Below are 12,837 nucleotides of genomic sequence, written 5' to 3'. Positions count from 1 at the left end.
AAGTTTGATGTCCGTCCTTCACAATAAAAGTATGGTAGTATTTTTACCGTGCTTCACAATAAAAGCATGGTAGTATTTTTATAGGGGAATGATTGTATGACTGTTAAGCGTACGACAGCCTTTCTGTGTTTAATACTTTAGGTTAAAGAGACATGTAGCTTACCTTTATTTATTTACATATTATAACCTGTTACATTACTGTATAGTGTTTTGTATGTTATTATAGAGGTAAGATGAAGCATTCAGATTTGTGTTCCTTAAGTATATATTCTGCTATTTAAAACCACAACAAGACCCAATACAAAAGCAATAGACTAGTGTCCCAACTTACTTTATTACCTTCATCACACACACACGCACACACACACACACACACACACACACACACACACACACACACACACACACACACACACACACACACACACACACACACACGCACACACACACACACACACACACACACAGACACACCACACACACAGAGACACAGAGACACAGAGACACACACACACGCACACACACACACACACACACACCACACACACACACACACACACCACACACACACACACACACACCACACACACAGAGACACAGAGACACACACACACGCACGCACACACACACACACACACACACACACACACACACACACACACTCACACACACAAACTAGGGATGCTACAATACAGTCAGCCCACGGTTCAATACGTACCTCAGTTTTTTGGTCACGGTTCGGTTCTGACGGGCCGGGCTGTTAAAATGTTTCCAGTATTTTAGGCAAATTTTACAGAACATCAAGGGATTTAGAAAGAGAGTTTACTTAGAGTTACTTTTTATATATTTTAAAACTATTTATTTGACTTTGAAGCAAAACAAATTCAGGTGCTCTCCTTTCAGCCTATTGCAAAGTCAGATTAGATTTGAACATGAAGTAAAATACAATTAGCTCAATGAATGTCAACAAAAAAGTTCATTGGTGGCATACTGTCATATTTCTCTTTTAGTTATGATTATCGCTCCTCTTTTATTCTTGTAATAGATAGATAGATAGATAATACTCTTGTAGTGGTTTCTTCGGTCTTCTTAGTAAATCTTATGTTCTTAAACTGAGTTCTTTCTTAACCACTCTATAGTGACGACATTAAACTGTTTTACGCGTTGAGTTGGCTTCACACATGTTCCCATGTGTCCACGGTAAAACTACCGTGTTGCTCCGCCGTCACTCGTTTATTTTACTTAGACAGCGTAACACATAACAATACACTTCACTTCCTGTCTCCTGATCACATGACTACGGAAGTCTTACAGAATCACAACAAACCTTCAAAATAAAATAGGAATAATCTCAGTAAATATTCCCAAGATAAACACAAACATATCATCTGCTATGCTCTAGCAAATCATAATCCAAACAATAATAATCAAATTTATTAATGCAAAAATGGCACTTACATTCCGGCCCCTAATTGTTACTGCAAAGCATAACAATTACATCTCAAACATTAAAGTGACATTTAACTTCAGATCGGGAATAATTTGACTGACTTGTTTAACATAACATATAGTCATCACTGCTAAACAACTACAAATGTCAAATTCACTTTTCGTAGAACTCAAAAATTCACTCAAATGTAATATGTTACTCATGCTAAGTCTCACACTTTAAACACAAGCATATCACTTAACACAATGAACTTAACTTATTCATCCATTTCAAGCAACAGACATAACTTATCTATTGGCCTTTCCAAAACATTAGTTTTAGTTTTAACAAATGCACGTCTGACAAGTCCGTTTGAGTCAGAAACTGTCCTTTCAACTTTTGCCATCAACCAGGAACCTCTGGGTGCGCTCTCATCCACAATAAGAACAACATCTCCTGATTTCAGGTTTCTTCTGGGTACTAACCACTTCTGTCTCTCTTGTAGAAGCGGCAAGTACTCCTTAGTCCATCGCTTCCAAAAAATGTCTGTCAGGTATTGTACCTGTTTCCACCTTCTCTTCACATACAAGTCCTCCTTCTGAAACACTCCAGGAGGTAGTACTGGTTGTCTCTTAAGAAGAAGCAGATGGTTAGGTGTAAGTGCCTCTAAATCGTTTGGATCATTAGAGACTCTTGTTATCGGCCTGCTGTTGACAATTGCTTCGACTTCACAAAACAATGTGCGGAGGCGTTCATCATCTTCAAGTGGTTGCTGTTTCAGGATCTGGGTAAGAATTTTCCTCACAGAACGAATCTGTCTCTCCCAGACGCCACCAAAATGTGAACCCGCTGGTGGGTTAAACATCCAGGTAATGCCTTTCTGCGTTAATGTCTCTGTTATTTTTGAATGATTCCAACCTTTGATCGCTTCACGCATTTCTTTTTCTGCTCCAACCAGGTTAGTACCATTATCTGATCTCATAACAGATACTTGACCTCTCCTTGCTATAAACCTTCTAAATGCATTTATGCACGAGTCAGTATCAAGTGAATGGGCAACTTCTATGTGAATTGCTCGAACAGTAAGACATGTGAACAAAACACCGTATCTTTTGACTCTACTCCTCCCTTGTTTGACCTCAAATGGCCCAAAATAGTCTATGCCCACATTTGTGAACGGAGGCTTGTCAGGAATCAGTCGATCTGGAGGCAAACTTGCCATTCTTTGCTCACCTGGTTTCGCTGAAGTCTTTCTGCATGCAACACACTTGGACAGTATTTTTCTCACAGCTGAGTCTGCTTGTGGAATCCAAAATCTTTCTCTCAGTCTTGACAACATGTAGTTTCTTCCACTGTGTCCTGTTTCTTGGTGAATGTGTCTGAGGATCAACGTAGAAACATGATGATCTTTAGGCAGGATCACAGGATGCTTTACATCTGCCGGCAGTGAAGACTGATGCAATCTTCCTCCAACTCTTAACATCCCATCTTGCACAACAGGATCAAGCTTTACAATGTGACTGTTTCTTTTAAGCTTGTTACCTTTCTGAAGAGACTCAAGTTCATCACTGAAGCTTTGACTTGGACAAAGTTTGATTATCTCAACTTCTCCCTTTGCAACATCTTCAACAGTGAGAAGAGACCCTTTAATAGTTGACCTGAACTTCTGCATTTGACTTGCAACCATTTCAGTTTTCTTTTCCAGACTCACTTCATCACTTGCTTGTGAGAATAGAAGCTTGCGATGTGTGTTCAGCTTGTGAAGCAACTGTTTGAACTTCATCATCCAGGATACTGCCTTCTTTAAACAGTTCCAGTCTGAATAATGACAGATAAACTTGTTAAGCAGATTCTCATGCACATTTGTAGCATTCACAATCACTGCTGCTTTAACTTCCACATCATCCTTTTGTATTTCTCTCATGTCCGGTGAAACTGGCCAATGTCTGTTGTCCTTTAACAAAAACTCTGGTCCACAAATCCAGTTTTGACACTCTATGAACTTGTCTGCATTCATACCTCGTGATGCATGGTCAGCTGGGTTCAGCTCAGAACATACATACATCCATTGACTTGTCTTTGTGTTGTCTCTGATGAGCGACACTCTGTTTGCAACAAAGGTTTTAAATCTAACACTTTCACTGGCAATATATCTCAACACAGTGGTGCTGTCAGACCAAAACACAGAATCTTCAAGCTGCATTTGCAGCTCCTTTCTCATGAGCCGGTCTATTTTAACAGCAACAGCAGCTGCTGTTAACTCCAGCCTCGGAATTGTTGTTTGCTTGAGTGGCGAAACTCTGGCCTTGCTGATGATGAATGAACAGTGAGTTTCTCCTTTCTCATTGGTTATTCGAAGGTAGGTAACAACACCATAACCTTTCTCGCTGGCATCAGCAAAATTATGCAATTGTGCTGATGTGATTGTTCCAAATCCAATCGGTTTCAAACACCGCTCCACTGTGAAACCATGAAGCTTTGTAAGATCTGAAATCCACATTTGTGCTCTTTTAGCCAGTTCAGTGGGAATGTCCTCATCCCAGGAGACTTTTCTGCCACAAAGCTCCTGCAGAATCATCTTTGCTGGAAGGATGACAGGTGACAAGAATCCCAAAGGGTCATATATGGCACTTACAAATGAGAGGATGCCACGTCTTGTCTGAGGAGTTTGCTTTGCATTTATCCTAACCTTGAAAACATCTGTCTCAGTACACCAGTTGACTCCTAGGACTCTCTCATCAGGTAAAGCATCATGACTAAGATCTAAATCTTTAACCTGTTTTGCTCTTTCTGTGTCAGGAATGGATGCGAGTACAACTCTGCTGTTAGTCATCCATTTTGTAAGATGAAATCCTCCACTCTCACACACTGTTGTTAAATCTTTGACCATAGCACATGCTTGTGTTTCACTTGACACCGATAAAAGACAATCGTCTACATAAAAGTTGTTCACAACAGCTTTTACTGCAGCAGGTGTCATCTTGTCTTTAGCATCTTCAGCTGTCTTTCTGAGCGCAAAGTTGGCACAGCTGGGGGAGGATGTTGCACCAAACAAATGCACAACCATCTTGTACTCTTGAAGAGGTTCATTTATGTTTCCATCTGGCCACCAGAGGAACCGCAGGAGCTCACTGTCTTCTGGTGGTACTCTTACTTGGTGATAAATCGCTTCTATGTCTGACATTAAAGCAATGCGGTCATGTCTAAATCTTGTTAACACTCCAACCAGTGAGTTGGTCAGATCTGGACCTTGCAATAGTTCTCCGTTCAGTGACTTGCCTTGATATGATGCTGCACAGTCGAAGACTACACAAAGTTTTCCTTTTTGTGGATGATACACCCCGTGATGAGGTATATACCAAACTCTCTCATTTTCAATCACAGTCTTTTCATGCGATACTTTAACTGCGTAGCCTTTGCTTAACAGGTCAGACATGAAGTCTTTATATTCTCTGTGAAAGTCTCTGTTCTTGACAAGTTTCCTTTTCAGGTTTTCTGCTCTCTGGACAGCTACACTGCGATTAACAGGCATTTTTGTGTCTTTGTTTCTCAGAGGAAGACCAACACTGTAGTGTCCATCAACCTTTTTCACTGTTTCATTAACAGAGTTCATGAACTGAATATCTTCTCGTGACATTTCTTGTTTTTCTTCACAGGCTTTCTCTGGAAAATCATGGTTGAACTGTTGCACTAGGAGGTTCTCTACATTAGCAATAGAAATGCGATTCACAGAAACACTGAGTTCACTTTCAGATGAAGTAGTGCAATCATCTCTCCTGAGAGGACCATTAATTACCCAGCCTAGGACAGTTCGAACTGCATATGGACCGTTGTCTTCACTGTGAATGACTTCCCATGGTTCCATAGCTTTGTGCACATCACATCCTATTAACAAACCAATGTCTGCATCAATCTGTGGCAGCTGAATACCATGAAGATGTGGCCACTTTTCCAAATCCTCTTGCACTGGAATGTTCTCCTTGGAAACTGGAATGTCTTTATGAGTGTAAATCTCGGGTAAGTCAATGTAAATGTTCTCTTTCAAACCACACACCTCTAATCCAGTAAGATGGTAGCTTGGCTCTAACTTTTCCTGGCCCATTGTGCGAAGCAGGATCTGAGTTTTCTTAACTTCAAGGTCAAGCTGCCTCATTAGCTCCTCGGAACAGAATGTGGCTTGGCTTCCATTATCCATGAATGCATAAGTCTCTATTATCTTGTTGCTTTTCTTTGACTTGACACACACAGGAACAATCGACAAAACACGACTGTCTGTTCCGGCCCCAGTGGCTCCACAGGTCCCACCTGAGATGTGTGTTGATTCATCAGCTGTTGTCTTTTCTGTGATGTTTTTCTGACTGCTGTCAACCTTTTCATTATCTTCTTCTTTTGTGAAATGAAGCATGCTTGGGTGTTTCTTTGAACAGAACTCACATGAAGCTCTTTTTCTAGTCTTTACTTAAATGTCCTGATGTCAAACATCCAAAGCACAAACCTTTGCCTTTAAGAAAATCAAGTTTTTCCTTGTAAGGCTGATTTCTGATTTTGTGACATTCTGCCAATGTATGTTGTTTTTCACAGTACACACATGGTTTCTGAAATGCACAGCCTGTGTAACATGTAGAGGAGTACGAGTTTTTACCATGATCATGTGTCTTTTCATTTGCAGAAGGTGCTACACTTGTGGCAAAAGCACTTCCCTTTGGTCTAGATGTTCTTGTCGTTTTCATGTTTGCATAAGGTTTTCCCTTATCCTCAGCATCCTTTATGTCTCCAAAAATAGGATCAGCAGCTATTCTACCTTGTCTGCTTATGAATCTAACTAGATCTGAAAACTTTGCTCTTTGTCCAGTTGCCTCCTGAATGTCAAAAGCAGAAACTCTCCACTTCTCTCTTATCTTGTAAGGTAACTTGGAGACAATGATTCTGAGATTAGTGGGATTCTCAATTTCTTGAAGCTGGTTGATGTCTTGCATTGCGTTGTTACATCCAGTGAGAAACAGGGAGTAACTCTGAAGAGCCTTGGCGTCGTCAGGTTTAATCTGTGGCCAGTTGAATGCTCTGTTCATGTAGGAAGTTGCAATTTTCAGCTCGTTACCATAGTGATAAGTCAACAGCTTTCTTGCCTCATGATAGCCTTGATAAGGACTCATGTGTTGACAACTTCTTACCAAGTCTCTGGGCTCACCTCTGGTAAACTGTTCAAGGTAGTATAACCTATCACTGTCACTATCTGTTCTGTCCTGAATTGTATGGTCAAGAGCTCTTATGAACGATTTAAACTCAAGTGGATCTCCACTGAAAACAGGAATGTCTCTTTGGGGCAAATGTGACAGTCTCTGTTGTTTGACTAACATCTCAGTGAAGCATCACTTCACACAGATCTACTGGGTCATCATTGATGCCATTCTCCTGTGTCTGGTTTTCTTGTTTCATTTGATGATCAGTTACCTTTAACCATTCTGAATGTCCAAGCTTTGTTTCTGGAAGCTGGTTCCTTTGCGGCTGATTCACTGAAAGTCGTACTTCAGGATCAGCAACTGCACCACTCTTACAACTTTCATATTCATAGTTTTCCAACACTTTTATTTTGGCTGTAGAAGCAGCAATAGCTGTGTCAATCTCAAGTTGTTCCCTTTTTGCCTTCAATTTGCATTCTTCAAAGTCTAATACTTGTCTCTGTTTCAAGGATGCTGCACGTGCAAGTAAAGCGGCACGTTCTGCTTGTTCCTTCCGACGTACAGATGATATGGATGAAGCTCTGGATGATCTTGATGAACTGCTTGTGGCTGTGCTTCGTACAACACATGATCCAAATGTCGTTTTTAAGGGTGCATCAGCAACAGACACACTATCATCTGGATTCACGTCATCTTGGTGTTGTTGTCTTATATTAGATGTCCATCCCTCAACCTCAAGCATGAATTTATTAACTTGCTCAATTTTTGGCTTGAACCAAAATGTTTGATCAGCCTCTTTTTCTTCTTCGGGTAGCAGCAACAGAACATTATCATTTGTATGAATAAACTCATTCTGTAGTTTTGAGCATTCATTCAAGAGATCATCAACAATGTCTGGACTCTCATTATCTTTCATAAGTCCATTAATCTTATTTGTTTTTGCTGTTAGCTGTGAGAGCTTAGATCGTCTTGCATTAATGTACCTGTTCAGGCACTCTTCCAAACCCTTTTCTGTGTACTTTGGCGCCCTCTTCTGGTCAGCCCTGCTACTGCAGCTCTGTGCGCCAGGTCCGGGATCCTGCGCGTCGTCGTCCGCCATGATGCCTCTTTTACACAACTTCTAGTTCAACAAGTGTTCATGAACGATGGTCTATGACACAAAGCACGGCCTGCTTTCATAATGAGTGTCATCGTAGTAAAACCAAACATCCTTGTTGTCTTATTTTCTCGAGAAGCTGAGTATCTTACATTTATTCTTGTGCCGTCTTGTACAGTTCTTGCGTCATCATGGCGTCCGACGTCAAGTTTGTGAGCTGGTAGTTTTACTTAATGTAGTGGTTTCTTCGGTCTTCTTAGTAAATCTTATGTTCTTAACCTTAGTTCTTTCTTAACCACTCTATAGTGACGACATTACACTGTTTTACGTGTTGAGTTGGCTTCACACATGTTCCCATGTGTCCACGGTAAAACTACCGTGTTGCTCCGCCGTCACTCGTTTATTTTACTTAGACAGCGTAACACATAACAATACACTTCACTTCCTGTCTCCTGATCACATGACTACGGAAGTCTTACAGAATCACAACAAACCTTCAAAATAAAATAGGAATAATCTCAGTAAATATTCCCAAGATAAACACAAACATATCATCTGCTATGCTCTAGCAAATCATAATTCAAAACAATAATAATCAAACTTATTAATGCAAAAATGGCACTTACACTCTATTGTCAGACGTAGTCTGAAATTTGCCTTGCGTCATAGCGGCTCCGTTTGCGGCACAACAATTAAGACAGGAAACAAAGATACAAACATTTGACACAACACTCAAACACAACACAACGCTCAAGATATAAACATTTGAAACAACACTCAAACACAACACAACACTCAAGATACAAACATTTGAAACAACACTCAAACACAACACAACACTCAAGATACAAACATTTGAAACAACACTCAAACGCCAAGCAAATGCCCAGAGTCCCTAAACGTGCTTTGGTCGAGGATTCAGCTCCACATTAAATTTTAGGATTGATTGGTGAACAAAAGAGTGTTTCAGTCTGACCTTATCAAAACGTGGGACCCTGTATCTCCGGTTTGATGGTAACAGTTCATACTCTGTGTTCAGGGCGTGGTCAGGGTCAGAGGCGATGCAGTTAGCCAGTCTTGAAATGCTTTTGTTGTAGGCCGAGTCTTTGCATGGATTGGCCTACAATCTTAGAGCAGATGTTCACCTGCTGGAGCAGTTTAGACTTCAGAGTGGTGGACAGACACATATACCATGAGGTGTTACAGGACTGTAGGACACTTAGAATCACAGAGGTAACGAACAAAAGAAGAATCTGTCGACTCGCCCCAAAAGATCTCAGACGGCGGAGGAAATAAATTCTTTGTTTTGTCTTTTTACAGATGTAGTCGATGTGATCTTCCCAGGACAACAGATGGTCGATCATTATACCCAGATATTTATAAGATGACACTTGCTTGATTTTTTCATCATGAATGAGAATAGGAGCTTTATGAGCATCAGACGGTGAACCAAATACAATTTCCTCTGTTTTCTTTGCCTTGATCTTTAGAGCGTGTTTATCACTCCACATAACCATTTTGTTCACAGCATGTTGGTGCAGTCCAGGGTTGTTAGAGTTACTTAACAGAGAAATCAGAGCTGTATCGTCAGAGTACTTCAGAGTGTTGTGTATCAGACCGACAGTCATCTGTATAAAAAGTGAAAAGCACAGCTGAGCGCCAACATTAGTTGTGATAGCAGATGAAAGGGTGTTATTCACCTTCACAAACTGGATTCTGTGAGTGAGAAAAGAAGCATACCAAAGAGTCAAGTAGGGGTTAAGTTTGTGTTGAATCATTTTTGATACTAAGATGTCTGCTTTTATTGTGTTAAATGCTGATGAAAAGTCTAGAAAGAGGGCTCTTCAAATGTATTTGGCTTATCTAAATGTTTGGTGATGATATGGACCAGAGTGGCAACAGCATCCTCTGTTCCACATCCTTGCTTATAAGCAAATTGGTATGGATCAAGTGTGTGATTTGTTTTGCTAACAAGATGTTTGAGCAATATTCTTTCTAGAGATTTCATGATCACTGAGGTAAGAGCTATTGGTCTGAAGTCTTTATGATCCCTTGGACATGGAATCTTAGGTAAAGGTTTTATGTACAAAGTTTTCCATGACATAGGGACCTCGTGTGTCAACTGAAGACTGAAAAATTGGTTGCCATACTGGAGCCAACTCAGCTGCAAAGTTTTTTTTTGCAGAAAACCGCTACACTTATCAGGTCCCGCTGCTTTAATTTGATTAATTTAATTTTTTTAATGTTCTATTTTAATATTTATTTTCTTTCCTCTGTCATGATGCTTTTGATGTCTTGTGTGAAGCACTTTGAATTGCCTTGTTGTTGAAATGTTATATAAATAAACTTGCCTTGCCTAAATACACACAAATAGATAAAACTTAACTTCTTGTCAGGGAGACGCACACGAGGATGCAAACAATACCACTCTGGAAACTTGTAACCAGTCTATACATCTAACTTGGTCCAGGAGAAAGGCCAGAAAGAACGATTCTACTGAGAAGCCATTATAAAAGAGGGAGGAGCTAACGCTAAACACAATATAACTGGAGACTGCTATGATGGATTGCTCCTGGACCAATGAGCACTAAGCACTAATAAAACACAGAATTAAAGGGAAAGCAACACAAAATGTGATACCCAAAGACAGTTTTCTACTCTTGGTCTTTTTTCTCCAGTTTAACAGACATGAACCCTCTTTTGTGTTTTCCTGCAGGAAGCAGCCATGGCCAAACTCGCCGCGTCAGAAGCCGCCACATTCTGCTCTCATCAGGTAAGAAGAATCGACCACGCAGACGGTTAAGCGTGCAGAAAGAGACGGGACGTTTTTAACTTTTGGTGTGTTTTGCACTTTTCCATCAGGCGATCCAGGTTCTGGGTGGGATGGGCTACGTGTCAGACATGCCCGCTGAGAGGCACTACCGCGACGCTCGCATCACAGAGATCTACGAGGGCACGAGTGAGATCCAGAGGCTGGTGATCGCCGGCCAGATCCTGAAGGAATACCAAGCATAGACGCCGCACGCCACAATATGGACGAGTAATAATCACGCACACTGGGACATCACCTCATTCATTCAGATTTCAAAGGAGCCGCGTTGATCGGGTGAGACCTCATTTGAGTTTCACGTGATTGTGCGTGCCCGTTACCTCCGCCGTCTCGTGTGTCGGTGGACTACAGGAGAGTCCACTTACTGTTTGGAAAAGAGCGCCGGTGACTTCAACAGCGCCTTCCTGAAAAGTTGAGTGATTTTCAATTTGACGGATGGAGCGGGTGGAGCGCTCAGAAAAAAGACGCTGGCGTTTGATTTTTCTCAAGGCGGCTGCTTTCTCCTGAGAACGATCTCAGACGCTGGCGCTCAGAAAAAAAAAAACACCAGGTGGACACGGGGCCTTCGATGTCATTTTATAACACATCTCTGCAAAGAACTTTAAAAAGCAACTCATAAAAACGTCCCCTGTCGACCTTATTTTACTGACTGACATGTTGAGTAATTTGTGAATGTGAAGAGCTGCAGATTAAAGCGTCACTTTCCCGTTGTGGTTATATCCATAACTTTAGAGCGCTCGCCTTTTAAATAAAACACATAGAAATGTTGTGGTTTGTAAAAGACGAAACAGAAGCTGTGTGGTTGACCTTAAAGGAAGAATGTGCAACTTTTTTTGATCCAGTAGATGTCGCCCATGAGCTCCAGAATTAAACCAAAACAAACTGCTGTTAGGCCACGCCTCCTCCAGAGACACACCTCCAACCCCCCCGTCCCCTCACGCTCACAGGAAGGAGTTGTTGATTAAGAACGCACCATAATTAAAATGGTCCTTATCTCGAGCTGCAATCACCTGTGTCCTGCATTGTTGTGTTAGCATGCTAATGTTAGCGCTCTTTAGTTAGCTCGTAGCTTCACATTTCATGTAAACTGACACAGAATGAGCGTGATCTAAAAACTCTTACTAACATCCAAATAATCAGTGAGTATGTTCTTCTTCTTCTCTCTAGTTCTTGACTAAAACAGCTTTTATACACAAGGGGAGGAGCCGGCCGTCCCGTCCATGTAAACACGGCTCTGACAACAACACAGCCAGCGGGACTCGAGCTTCTCCCTCACTGTAGACAGTCAGGACTCAGAGACACATTTACACAGGACAGACTTCATGATTTATTTATGTGGAACATGTCGATCATTCTTCCTTTAAAGGTGCTAACGATGTTCAGGTTATCTGCAGTTTGTGAACGCCACTTTTTCCCCAATATTACCTGTCAAACATTACAGAAAAAAGTTCCTCCAGGTGTCGCCTTTTTAGTGATAAACATCCAAAATGTAGATTGTAAAAGACGAGACGGACGCTCCAGGCTCGACCTTTAAGGTGCTCAAAAGTTCTGATAATGTGGAGAAGAAAAGCTTGTGTACTGACCCTTTAAGATCCAGTCTGCCTACATGAGGAAAAACACCTTCTTTTTTTTCTTGCATTTTGCAGTTTGGCCAGCAGAGGGCGACGGTATGCTTTCATATGTGTTGACCTACTTTTTCCTGCCTCACAGGTTCATGAATGAGTGGAAATAAAAGCCAGAATGTGCAGATGAAATAAAAAAAAACCTCCTTCAATCTGGAAGTGAACAAACATGTGATCACTTTATGAAACGGTTTGAAACACTTCACGTCTGTTTTCTTTGTTTTTCATCTCAGACTTCTTGTGCCTCGGTAACGTGTACATATTTTACTGTAATTTATAGTGTGATGATTAAAACATAATTACAGCTCAGAGGAGTGATGGATTTTATTTTAACTTTTAGAATTTAAAGAGGTGAAAGAAGATGTTGGACTGAAGTTAAAGGTCCAATCAGTGACCGTCCCCTCCCCTCTGTGCTCCCTCTTAAGCCACGCCCCCTCACTTACATACACGAGCGCCGTCCCTCCAGAAGTGGACCTCAGCTCATCTCTGTCATTGTGTAGAAACTACGTCGTCTCATGTCTCATTCAGCGGTCAGTAAACTCTCAGTTTAAACTCCTAAAGTCATCGGTGACGCTCTTTGAGTGTGAGCTAGAGCACGCAAGAGGTAGAGAGCGAGCAGGGAGACAGGGAGGCGTCTGATTGGTTCATCAGATTGGTACCTCGTGGCAGACATTGGTCAA

The sequence above is a fragment of the Labrus bergylta genome, chromosome 17 (assembly GCF_963930695.1).
Source record: "Labrus bergylta chromosome 17, fLabBer1.1, whole genome shotgun sequence".
In the NCBI taxonomy this organism is placed as follows: Eukaryota; Metazoa; Chordata; class Actinopteri; order Labriformes; family Labridae; genus Labrus; species Labrus bergylta.
Note: the sequence above shows the minus strand (reverse complement) of the source record.